Source organism: Simochromis diagramma, unplaced genomic scaffold, assembly GCF_900408965.1.
Source record: "Simochromis diagramma unplaced genomic scaffold, fSimDia1.1 OVJJ01000705.1, whole genome shotgun sequence".
NCBI lineage: Eukaryota > Metazoa > Chordata > Actinopteri > Cichliformes > Cichlidae > Simochromis > Simochromis diagramma.
Genome location: NW_024387448.1, coordinates 5,474,297 through 5,484,086, shown reverse-complemented (window position 1 = coordinate 5,484,086; position 9,790 = coordinate 5,474,297). Strand labels below are relative to the sequence as shown.

At 37.1% G+C, this 9,790-nt stretch overlaps 1 protein-coding gene across 4 annotated transcripts in view; it reads left to right on the top strand.

The window, feature by feature from the left end:
* Positions 1-8,462: 8,462 nt before the first annotated feature.
* Positions 8,463-9,790, top strand: part of plagl2 (pleiomorphic adenoma gene-like 2) — a 44,873-nt gene continuing 43,545 nt past the window's right edge. For 2 of the 4 annotated variants that reach the window (XM_040013806.1, XM_040013805.1), the window contains exon 1: positions 8,463-8,734. The gene's annotated coding sequence lies outside the window, so the exon portion shown is untranslated. The remainder of the gene's footprint in view (positions 8,735-9,790) is intronic. The other 2 variants (XM_040013804.1, XM_040013802.1) reach the window with 1 other exon arrangement.

Genomic DNA, 9,790 nt, shown 5'->3' with positions numbered 1-9,790 from the left:
GAGGGAAATAAGGTAGTCAACCTCAAAACAACCCTCCTCCTGTTGACCTTTATGTGTTGTTCCTGACAACCCAGCTTTCAGTTCAGCTGAAATCTGTATGGTGTGCTGTCATTTTACAGATCTAGCATGCAGAGCTGTCACATGTTAAACAGGTTTTTCTGACAAATTTGTCCACGTAGAAGAAAAGAGTGTCAATAATAAAAGCTTTTATCTTTGTTTATGTGTTTTTAAATATAATAAAACTCCATGTTGTAACTATGGAGGTGAAGAAAAAAACACACCTCCTCAAAGGCATCGCGTTACACACACCAGTTGTCCATGAACTATCTGAGGTATGTTTTTTGTCCTGGTGAATACTCTGTGAACAAACAGAACAGAAACAGTCCTTCTATTTTCTTTCTTCAGTGAGTTTTAAGATGCAAAAGTTAATGCCTAAACCTGAGAAAGAGTTTTTCCAACCCATTCCTCTGCGATAAAGGCATTAAGTAAAACTGGTAATGAACTTGGAAAACATTTAAAACAACAGATGCACCTAAAAAACTTTACCCTACTCAGCCTGGAATGGCTAGGTGCCCTTATTGTAGCTAGACATAGTAAATATATCTTGACACACCTTGACATAGAAGAGAGCCAAGTTAAACTTTGGAGAAGATATAGAGTTCGACTAAACAGGGGATGTGGAAAAGAGTTTAACTGAACCTACACAGTGGAACTATTATAGAGGAAATGGAAATCCTGCAGGTGATGCTACAAGAGAGCTTAGTATCAGCAAGCTGAGAGAAATTTTACTGTGATGGACTACTCCAATGTTGCTCAAGACAAGAAAAATTACTTGGAAAAACCAATGAAATCCATGCTGTAAGAGGACTTGTCTGCTGTGAAAACTGCAAGCCTGACAAGTTCTGGAAACCAAGTATTTTTAAAGTAATTTTAAAGTAATTTTAAAGTAATTTTGATTATAAAGATTTAACTTTTAAGTGTCATTTCAAGTATTAAAGATTGCTCCAAACCTCAGATTTAAAAAAACATTTTTTAAACTTAACTTACCTGCATTTTAACCAGATTTTCATATTTAGTTTTACTTTTGACTTCACCTACGATTTCATTCTGGTTTTCAAGATTTATTTAAATTTAAAAGTAGTAGAAAATGGGTCAAATTTAATAACTGTTTACTGTTGATTTTCTTTAGTTTCCAGCTGCTGTAGGTCCATCTATTAGAAGCAGTTTGCTTTAGTGATATAGAGAAAAATTAAGAGAAACCTGTTTCACCTTCAAGGTTTTCTTGTATTTAGGGATGTTAAGCTTTGTGTGTGTTTTATCTTATTTTATTTTGGTCTGTTGGTTCCTCTCAGTAATCTGCTGTAGCTACACATAGACTGAATGTAACAAAAAGCAACACACAAAGTATCAAAACTGATGTTAGGAGATTTATCTTATTAATGAAATTGGAAAAAGCCAAACTATCTCTTTAAAGTCTATTCTAAAGTTCGCAGCATTAAAGCTATTAATGGTAAGAAATATTTCTCACTTGAAAGATTTATTTAAATTGAAACGTGGACATGCCAAAACAAACAAAAATGCAATATCTACCTCTAGAAAATGTTAGTAATACATGCTAATAATAATTTACTGACATGGATAAAAACTGAATGCACTAGAAAGGTTTAGACTAGTGAAAAGGTTAGATTTGAAAGCAAACTAAAGTAAAATTAAAACACATGAGAAATATCTTTGTCAGTTTGACTGAATTTGTTAACACAACAGAAGGCTTTAGTGCATGTTTGAGACGTGTCTGTACTTTACGTCATAAAGGCTTAAAAATACCACTACTGTCATAACAAGCGCTGACACTGATAATCATGAAACTAATAACAACTAAACAAAAATCAACATTTGAAACAATATATTTTAAACCTTTAAAACTGTAAATGCTAAAAGCCCCTCTTCAAATGAAGCTGAACTAAAACACTAAAAAACTAAAAAAGTAGTAATAGGGTAATAGTACTGCGCTACTATAGTAGTTATAGTAGCACAGTAGCATATATATATATATATATATATATATATATATATATATATATATATATATATATATATATATATATATAACATCGGATATATATAATATAATATGGGAATAACATCGGAGATCTCTGTCCGGAAGAGCGCAGTCCTGGGAACAGCTAAGATACTGCGCAGGACCCTCAAGCTCCCAGGCCTCTGGTAGAGGACCCGAGCTTGAAGGATAAACCGCCCACAGGGGCGTACTGGGTGTTTATATATATATATATATATATATATATATATATATATATAGAGAGAGAGAGAGAGAGAGATAGAGAGGGAGATAGAGATAGAGATAGATAGATAGATTAACAAACTTTAAACTTTATTTTTCTGTTTAAACACAAATATCCCATTTGCCCTAGTGTGTCTGAGTGGCATACATGAAGACTGTAACATAAGACTTTGGTTGTTCCCACAATAACGGACATTAATGAAAGGTAAGTAGATAATTAAACTAATTAAGCTAAGCCATCTGAACATCTGGATAAAGCTACAAGTGATTCTAAAACCTTTTAAATGGTTCAGAATGTTTTTTGTACCGGTTTTGTAAACTTATAACTGATACTTACATTACTGTGCTTTTAAACAGCAAATGTGTAGGCAGGTGCTCTGACTTGCAAACCTTTGAACCTGGATATGCAGTATGTTCCTTTCACTTCCTGTTTGATTAAGTTATGCACCAAAACTACTTGATTCTCAGTATTGCCAAGAATACTGACAAATGTACAGGGTACACCAGAAGTGACAATATTTAATTTATACAATAATTGTTACATAAATATAACATTATTTACATTACTTCATTTTTAACAGTGTAGTAAATATAAACACTTTCCCTCAGAGTTTCTCACAGTGCTTATTTCAACATGTTACTATGTGAAACAGACTTTTATTTATAGGTGCAGTGACTTGGAAGACTGACAGAACTTGACAGTATCTTTCTACTATTCATTTCTTCTTATTTCATTATTATTGGCTTTATTTATATAGTTATTCATCTTGCCTTTCTTATTTTTTCATTCTCTTTCACAAATTTTTACCTCTGGGCTTACTAAAACTGTGCACACCTACAAACACTCCCTCAAGCACATTATCAGATACACTTATTCTGTTCAATAAGTGTTGTTTTTGTCCTGTTTTTGCATATAAAGCTAAAAAAAAAAAAAATCATTTCATGACTGAGTATTTTCATTAACTATTAATTTAAAACTCTTTTTTAAAATAATTTTTGGGGCAGAGTGCCTTCATGATGTAACTGATGACTGTGTAATTGGACAGCTCTGCAGCTCCACCCATCTACCTTATCAACCTCCTGCAGAACTCTGATGTTTGCTCTCTGTGACTTGACACCCCACCTCATCGCAGAGAACTTCTGCCCAGAAATTATCACACACCAGATGCTCAGTGGTTACATCATACAGATGTATCGTCTCTGTCTAGCTTTCAGTCGAATACCAATGTTGTAACATTGGAGCTCTCATTTCATTGATTTTTAAGCATACTTGTGAGAAGCATACTAAGTCTAAAACATCAGTAAAAAAAAGGGCAACTTTTTCCAGTTAAGTTCTTCTTTGATATAAATTTAAAAAAGCTCAATTTAACTACACCCCGAGACCCAAGCTCATTAAAGCATACTACCTAAATAAAGTATGCAATTATAATTAATAAAAATGCTCACCTCAAACAAAACTGGGTGAGAAAATCATGCTCAGCCATTTCTGTGTAGCTGGACAGGACAATGATGTCCTGGTGGTTCCCCACCACCCCTCCTAAGCTGTTTATCACCCATCCCCACTAATGTAAACCGCCCATCTGTTTTAAACAAAACACATAAAAACACACATAGTCATTTCCCACTGTGCCAGACCCTGAAAGAAGAGATTGCTGGGTATTCTGGTGGCAAGCAAATCCACTCCAGATGTGAACAAATTGTCCCCCTTACTAATTGCTATTGTGCTTGCTGATGCTGATTTTGGATCTCTTTGGTTTGTGTAGATGGGTGTGTGAGTGCTTGCCACAATATGTTAAGTTTAGAGGTGCATGTGTACTTACAGAGGAGCTTGAGCGTGCGTCTATATGAAGCTGACGGTGTTAAAGTAATAGCTGTGAAGTAAAGCGTGCTAAAGGAAGGAGGTAAATCAAGATGACACTGCAAGATCAGTTGGAGAGCAGAACACTGGTATACCCTGCCATAAACAGAGCCACATGTTTCTTCGCAGAGCCCGATGAAGGCTTTATTTAAGGGAGCCCATTGCTTTCTTCTGTCCTGTCATCAGAACTTCTCAAAGGAAACTTCTGGCTTCCTCGTCCCTCACAGTGCATCTAATCAGGACTGATTAGGTGTGTGGTAGCCAGAAACATGCAGGGGAGTGGTGGCTGCTGCTGTGCATGTGAGGGCTTTTCCTGCATGGTCTACAGGGCTGAGAAAAAGACAGAGGAATCAGAGGATGTCATGTTGTGGCATTTCATAGGTTAGTAAAAATTCCTCCACAGATGTAAATAACAGCCCACCACGCAACAACTGCAATCAACCTGACTGCGGTTGCAGCAAACCACACTGTAATCCAAATAAACAAACAAAGGCATAATGAAAGAAATCTCACTGTTTATGCCGGGAAATTGCTTCACCTTATCCATCTTCAGACCTTCTGTTTCTCTATCATCTATTCTTGTCCAGTTTCTGTTTGCTTTATAGGATCCTAACAGAAGAAGCTGCAGGGGGAAAAACAACCAAAGCGGTTACATCAGATCCCACCAAAGGCAGCGTGGTCAGCTGAATTTAGTCATACATTAGTCGTACCACAGGTAAAATCTGTAATGTGTAATCTTTGTGAAAGTACAACTGATGGTAGCAAAATATACAGCTGATGTCAAAGAAAGTCCTACAGCCCAGTCTGCAAAAAGTTCACAAACACAGAATGCAGTTAATCTTTTAATTTTGTATATAATGAAAATAAATGTGCAAAGATGACGCAAACTGCTTATGAGAAATATCCTTTTTTATTTTGATGCCAGAAACACATTTCAGAAAAAGCTACAACAGTGGCATGGTGTGTTGCCTCTTTTTGTTTCAATACAGTGGTGTGCATTGGTCAGTGCTGTCACCTGACAACAAGATGGTTCCTGATTCAAACCCTTGTTGGTGCTCTTATGAGTGCAGGCGCTCCCTGTGCCTACATGAGGTTTCCTCCTGTTAGTCTGACACATGCTCGTTAGAGACGTTGCTGATTCTGAATTGGCCGTGAATGTGAAGCTGAGAAAATGCTTATATCTGTGTTTAGTTAAAATGTCATCTGAAGCGTTTTGCTCAGTAAGACTGCAAATGTACTAAAAAAATACAAGTGCATTACTTTATTAGGGTTTTTCTGGGGTCTTTTAATGTTACTACACATGGTGAAGTCTACCAGCTGTTCATGTTTTACATCAAGATGTTGTTCTTTAATTGTTAAACTATTTGCTTATGAGATTTTTTTGTGTAATGAACCTTTGCTACTTTTAACTTAAAGAAGACCCAACCTCTTTAGGACATTCTTTTTCTACCAAATCACATGTTAATAACCTGTTTGAATATCCTAGTGGTTATTAAGTAACCTATAGGTTCTTGAAGTGATGTTTAAGCATCAGTTTTCCTGGGTTTTCACCACCTTTTTTAAAATCCTTTTTGCTGGAATTAAATCCAAAATTAACATTTTTTCCTAAATTTTATATATTTAAAGATTCAGTTTGATTTAATGTTTATTTACATTTTTAAACAGATCAATTTTTTAAGACACCTGCTCCTTAAGTGGTTAAAGTAAAGAAAACAGGGCCCTCTTAAAATGGCACTAATTAGTTTTAAGTCACAGGTGCTTGAACTCCAGCTGAAGTGCCTAATTCCCACAAATATTTATCAGATTAAGGCAATTTTAATTAACAGCCTGGTTGGAAAATCCTTGAATATTCTGAGAATATTACCTAGAGTGTAGTATTTGTAGTTTTTGGCAGATAAAAAATTCTCACAACTTCCCTACTTCATGACAAGCGGCCCTTGGCCTTTGTGGGTTTAAGTTGTCCAAAAATGGAAGATTTTCCTAGTTTTTTACATTCAAAGCATTAAAACCATTATTATATCCACAGATAATTTCTACAACTGTAGCATCAGGTTAAAGAGAATTCTTCATTAAACAAACTTTAACAAAGAATTATGTACTTTCTTTTGGCATTCAAAAGAAAGTACATAATTTCATCCAAAGTACATACTTGTCATTGCTTTTGGACAGTTTCAAATTGTTACACTTGGTATTCAGAGATTAATTCATGGAAAGTCTAGGCTTAATTTAAGAATAAAAATGTCCAATATGAATAGAAAAAAATGGGTATAAAAATGCAATTATTTCCTTCCTTATGTTATTTATAACTTCCTTATTTGTTTATTTTTAAATCTGAGCTTTCTATGTTTGTCTGAATATTTTATTAGTATCAGTTGCTTAATTGTTTTAATAATGAAAAAATCTTTAAAATAATTATACAAATGTGGTTTTATTGAATATGCGTTTGTTCTATTAATTTTTGTGAGGAATTTTAATTCCTACAGATCTTGTGTTGACAGACCTGCTTTTATTTGTCTATCAGTTAAATATTTAACCCCCCCCCCCCCCCCATAAAAGTCTGCTTGAATACAAAAAAACCGACCTGACTTTTTAAAGTAAACTTTGAAAAACAAAAAACAAAACAAACAGAAAACAAAACATCTCAACACTATTCGTGTTTAAAGAGGTTTTTAGCCTGTCTGTTTTACATAAACGAGTCTGCGACGTCAGGTACAGATATCCGGTCCGATCCAGTGGAGTAACATTTAGGTCCGAGACAACAACTTTCAATATAGGCTTATTATAAGCAGCTTTTTTTATAAAAAACTAAAAAAAAAGTGGTTCGGGGAACAAAAAGCATCATCATCGTCATCATCATTTCCGCAAGCTCTTTCCAGCACACCGCTGTAGTAGGTACGTCTATTGTAGTTGTGCAGCACAGCAGCCCCGAACAACAAACACTTTCTGCCGCGCTCCTCTTTATTGAACAAGCCGAAAGGCTTTTGATGCTTTCAGGTTCTGTCGGAAATTTTTCAATTTAGACCAATTGCCCATGAAAATCCGAATAACAGGATAAGTGCATTCTGCATGGTGATGTATTTTTTATTTTAATTGTTCACTGGCCAGTCAGCACCTAAATGCATGATTTTGAATCATGTGTTTCTGTTTATTAAAAGCATTTTGCACTTCAACATGATGCAAAGGCTTCGGAATAAGTTGAATCATTTATACAATTCAAAAACTACACAAATATGTGTATTGGTCTTTAAAAACAGTATTTTATTTTTTGTATGAAAATAGAACATAAGAACTTAAATGCCGCATTATTGAAGACACCCCTTCTCATTTCACTCACTCCGGCGCTGTGCTCAAACACGTTCACCCTGCGGGCTCGGCGGTGGGACCGTTGGCAGCCTGTGGAGGGGCTGGGAAGTGGTGCCGGAGAGGCAGTTAGGGTGATGAGGAAACGAGTTGATGTGCCCTGGAAGTAATTCTTTCACCCTTCTCCCCTCCCCCTTCCCCAAAAGACACACAAGATGGGAGAGAGAGCAACGGGACCACCACCACCAACCACCGGTAGCCTTCAGCACGTGGGGACCCGGGGTGATCATCCACATTCCAGCTTGTGGGCTGGAACTCCTGCTCGTTATCTGGCGCCATGTTTTCACTTTCTGATACCTTTAAAAAGCACCTTAATTATACCAGCACATTAATTTCAATAAAGTGGTTTTGTATTTTTGTATAACGCATTTAAGGATAAAAATGTTTTTCAAGTTGAATCGACCCCCCCCCCCCCCCCAATTATAAATAACAATAGCGAAATGATGATGAAGTGGTGTTATGAGAAATCTTATGTTCTTGATGGTTCTTAAAAAGTAGACTCCCATTGTAGCTAAATATTGATGTAGTTATTCCAACAAAAAGGCTGAAATAAACAAATGCTACATTTAATAAACAGAAAATACATTTCTTTTAAAAATTAGCTGTGGTTTCCTCATTATTGTTGAGCTTCTTAAAAAAGACAAGATAAATAAAAATAAGAAAAAGCAAAGCATCGAACAAGTGCATTCATAGCTTAACAACTAAGCCCTCCCCTCTCTCTCTATACTACTCAAGTCTGGGCATAGCCTGCATTTTAGACATTGTAGAAGCTTCTGTTTTCAAAAGCATCTTTCTAATTGTTTTAAAGGTTTTCTTGTTTAAAATGAATGCGCAGAGTGAAGATAAGCTGCAGGTGTTATAACTGAAACTAGTACTGCTAACTGGGAGGACTGGCTGCAAGCTGCTGAAAAACCAGTAAAGCTGTCGCTGGTTAGAAAAAAAAAGTTTGTGAAAGTGGCCTGACGTCACACTCCCATAATGCTTACCGCCCCATAACTCCGCTGCAGCCTGAGGAGAGCCAGACACACTCTCAGGCCCCGAATATAGAAAAATTATTGGGAAAAATCGGAAAAAATATCCAAGCAACAGATCGGGAGGAGAAAAGAGCGTGGAGCGGTGGCGTGGGCTCTCCCACAGCGGGTTTTTGGTCCGGTCCGGGATGGGAGGCTACCGGGAGTCCTTGTGAAATTGACTAATGCGATGCTGGAAACTTTCTGGTGGGTAAACTGCTCGTTTTTTTCCTCTAAGCGCTCATATTGTGGCTTCACGTCCTCCCGTCTGCATGTGTGCCTTTGCTACAACTTTCCGAGCCTCGTATCAGCCCTCAGTTGTCTCTAAGTGACACTTGAATTGTTGTGAACGTGTTGTTACCGTCGCACGATCGGACTTTGCGCTATTTTTCCTTTAGTGGCACCGTGTAAGAAGCCTGGGTATTTAATTTATAATTACGCGATCGTCTCTTCTGCCTCGTCTTCTTCAGTTTTTTTTAAACGTTTTCTTGTTTTTGCTCGATGATTATGTTGCAAACGCAATCTGTAAAGTTGTTCCACACGGCGCACTTTGTGCAGCGGCCCCTCGCTGTTGACGTTTGATGTAGTTTTGCAAGTTTTCGGCGATCTTGTGATTTTTAAGCAATTTTCGAACATTCATCAAGTGTGCAGTGCCGCTGCACGGGAGAGGGAGGTCGAGAGAACGTCCTGTTGCGTGTGTTTGTTGACCAGAGGGGAAAAAACAAATTTGCTGAAACGTGCACGGATGTTTATGCCCATCACAGATTCTTTAAATAAGTTTTGCGACCGATATTCAGTCGCCCTCCTTGAACCTTGAAGCCATTGTTGCTGTCTGAATCGAGCCGTCCACTAGGTTGTGGTTTATGTCACAGTTCGGATGTTTTGCTGGGAGAGTGTGCGCTTTTCCTTGAAAGAGGGGGGTAAATAACAACCAAGACCCTGCCAAAGAGCCGGGGTGGTTGGGGTCACAGTGTGGGGGTTCAGTTTGTGCACTTGTTTCTGATTTGGCTGCACGCTTTTTACGTATTTACTGTCATTCAGGAGGGAGGAAATGAGCACAAACAACGGTGGAAGTAACCCTAAAGTAGTCAGCTTTGCAGAGGACTGAACAGAAAGCTGTTTCTCCTATTGGGAGATTGTTGCATTGTGGTGTTTTTCATTTGCATTTCATATTGTTATTGCAGCAATATTACATTTCAAAATTAGCAAACTTTTTCCCTGTTCTGCATAAAGCATGAACTCTGGCTGAACTTTGGGATATTT